This window comes from Idiotropiscis lumnitzeri, unplaced genomic scaffold, assembly GCF_059441095.1.
Source record: "Idiotropiscis lumnitzeri isolate Australia: NSW breed Sydney's pygmy pipehorse unplaced genomic scaffold, RoL_Ilum_1.0 HiC_scaffold_131, whole genome shotgun sequence".
Classification (NCBI taxonomy): domain Eukaryota; kingdom Metazoa; phylum Chordata; class Actinopteri; order Syngnathiformes; family Syngnathidae; genus Idiotropiscis; species Idiotropiscis lumnitzeri.
The window spans coordinates 328,566-332,306 of record NW_028283669.1 but is presented as its reverse complement, the minus strand read 5'-3'; positions in this window follow the sequence as shown (position 1 = coordinate 332,306).

Here is a 3,741-nt window from a genome sequence, read left to right as displayed (position 1 = left end):
GGCTTCAGGATGCCTTTCTACACTATATAAAGGTGGAAATTTACATTGGAAACGTTTGGTTTAGCTGTTATAAAAGTTTGGTTTTTTAGTGCTGTAAATGCATTTTCAGCTCGCGCTGTACACATTTGCTATGAGAAGCATTATCTCATAAGGGAAATATTGGACAATCAAATTAATGACTGCCCAGGCTTCAGGATGTCTTTTTACACTATATAAGGGTGGAAATTTACATTGGAAACGTTTAGTTTAGCTGTTAATGAAGTTTCGTTTTTTTAGTGCTGAAAATTCATTGTCTGCTGGCTGTACACTTTTTCTAAGTGTTGCAATATCTCATGAAGGAAATACTGGACAATCAAATTAATGACTTTCCAGGCTTCAGGATGCCTTTCTACACTATATAAAGGTGGAAATGTACATTGGAAACGTTTGGTTTAGCTGTTATAAAAGTTTGGTTTTTTAGTGCTGTAAATGCATTTTCAGCTCGCGCTGTACACATTTGCTATGAGAGGCATTATCTCAGAAGGGAAATATTGGACAATCAAATTAATGACTGCCCAGGCTTCAGGATGTCTTTTTACACTATATAAAGGTGGAAATTTACATTGGAAACGTTTGGTTTAGCTGTTATAAAAGTTTGGTTTTTTTAGTGCTGAAAATGCATTTTCAGCTCGCACTGTACACATTTGCTGTGTGAGGCATTATCTCATAAGGGAAATACTGGACAATCAAATTAATGACTGCCCAGGCTTCAGGATGTCTTTTTACACTATATAAAGGTGGAAATTTACATTGGAAACGTTTGGTTTAGCTGTTATAAAAGTTTGGTTTTTTAGTGCTGAAAATGCATTTTCAGCTCGCACTGTACACATTTGCTATGTGAGGCATTATCTCATAAGGGAAATACTGGACAATCAAATTAATGACTTCCCAGGCTTCAGGATGCCTTTTTACACTCTATAAATGTGGAAATTTACATTGGAAACGTTTGGTTTAGCTGTTAATGAAGTTTCGTTTTTTTAGTGCTGAAAATTCATTGTCTGCTGGCGCTGTACACTTTTTCTAAGTGTTGCAATATCTCATGAAGGAAATACTGGACAATCAAATTAATGACTTTCCAGGCTTCAGGATGCCTTTCTACACTATATAAAGGTGGAAATTTACATTGGAAACGTTTGGTTTAGCTGTTATAAAAGTTTGGTTTTTTAGTGCTGAAAATGCATTTTCAGCTCGCGCTGTACACATTTGCTATGAGAGGCATTATCTCATAAGGGAAATATTGGACAATCAAATTAATGACTGCCCAGGCTTCAGGATGTCTTTTTACACTATATAAGGGTGGAAATTTACATTGGAAACGTTTAGTTTAGCTGTTAATGAAGTTTCGTTTTTTTAGTGCTGAAAATTCATTGTCTGCTGGCGCTGTACACTTTTTCTAAGTGTTGCAATATCTCATGAAGGAAATACTGGACAATCAAATTAATGACTTTCCAGGCTTCAGGATGCCTTCTACACTATATAAAGGTGGAAATGTACATTGGAAACGTTTGGTTTAGCTGTTATAAAAGTTTGGTTTTTTAGTGCTGTAAATGCATTTTCAGCTCGCGCTGTACACATTTGCTATGAGAGGCATTATCTCAGAAGGGAAATATTGGACAATCAAATTAATGACTGCCCAGGCTTCAGGATGTCTTTTTACACTATATAAAGGTGGAAATTTACATTGGAAACGTTTGGTTTAGCTGTTATAAAAGTTTGGTTTTTTTAGTGCTGAAAATGCATTTTCAGCTCGCACTGTACACATTTGCTGTGTGAGAAATTATCTCATAAGGGAAATACTGGACAATCAAATTAATGACTGCCCAGGCTTCAGGATGTCTTTTTACACTATATAAAGGTGGAAATTTACATTGGAAACGTTTGGTTTAGCTGTTATAAAAGTTTGTTTTTTTAGTGCTGAAAATGCATTTTCAGCTCGCACTGTACACATTTGCTATGTGAGGCATTATCTCATAAGGGAAATACTGGACAATCAAATTAATGACTTCCCAGGCTTCAGGATGCCTTTTTACACTCTATAAATGTGGAAATTTACATTGGAAACGTTTGGTTTAGCTGTTAATGAAGTTTCGTTTTTTTAGTGCTGAAAATTCATTGTCTGCTGGCGCTGTACACTTTTTCTAAGTGTTGCAATATCTCATGAAGGAAATACTGGACAATCAAATTAATGACTTTCCAGGCTTCAGGATGCCTTTCTACACTATATAAAGGTGGAAATTTACATTGGAAACGTTTGGTTTAGCTGTTATAAAAGTTTGGTTTTTTAGTGCTGTAAATGCATTTTCAGCTCGCGCTGTACACATTTGCTATGAGAGGCATTATCTCATAAGGGAAATATTGGACAATCAAATTAATGACTGCCCAGGCTTCAGGATGTCTTTTTACACTATATAAGGGTGGAAATTTACATTGGAAACGTTTAGTTTAGCTGTTAATGAAGTTTCGTTTTTTTAGTGCTGAAAATTCATTGTCTGCTGGCGCTGTACACTTTTTCTAAGTGTTGCAATATCTCATGAAGGAAATACTGGACAATCAAATTAATGACTTTCCAGGCTTCAGGATGCCTTTCTACACTATATAAAGGTGGAAATGTACATTGGAAACGTTTGGTTTAGCTGTTATAAAAGTTTGGTTTTTTAGTGCTGTAAATGCATTTTCAGCTCGCGCTGTACACATTTGCTATGAGAGGCATTATCTCAGAAGGGAAATATTGGACAATCAAATTAATGACTGCCCAGGCTTCAGGATGTCTTTTTACACTATATAAAGGTGGAAATTTACATTGGAAACGTTTGGTTTAGCTGTTATAAAAGTTTGTTTTTTTTAGTGCTGAAAATGCATTTTCAGCTCGCACTGTACACATTTGCTGTGTGAGGCATTATCTCATAAGGGAAATACTGGACAATCAAATTAATGACTGCCCAGGCTTCAGGATGTCTTTTTACACTATATAAAGGTGGAAATTTACATTGGAAACGTTTGGTTTAGCTGTTATAAAAGTTTGGTTTTTTAGTGCTGAAAATGCATTTTCAGCTCGCACTGTACACATTTGCTATGTGAGGCATTATCTCATAAGGGAAATACTGGACAATCAAATTAATGACTTCCCAGGCTTCAGGATGCCTTTTTACACTATAAATGTGGAAATTTACATTGGAAACGTTTGGTTTAGCTGTTAATGAAGTTTCGTTTTTTTAGTGCTGAAAATTCATTGTCTGCTGGCGCTGTACACTTTTTCTAAGTGTTGCAATATCTCATGAAGGAAATACTGGACAATCAAATTAATGACTTTCCAGGCTTCAGGATGCCTTTCTACACTATATAAAGGTGGAAATTTACATTGGAAACGTTTGGTTTAGCTGTTATAAAAGTTTGGTTTTTTAGTGCTGTAAATGCATTTTCAGCTCGCGCTGTACACATTTGCTATGAGAGGCATTATCTCATAAGGGAAATATTAGACTATCAAATTAATGACTGCCCAGGCTTCAGGATGTCTTTTTACACTATATAAGGGTGGAAATTTACATCGGAAACGTTTAGTTTAGCTGTTAATGAAGTTTCGTTTTTTTAGTGCTGAAAATTCATTGTCTGCTGGCGCTGTACACTTTTTCTAAGTGTTGCAATATCTCATGAAGGAAATACTGGACAATCAAATTAATGACTTTCCAGGCTTCAGGATGCCTT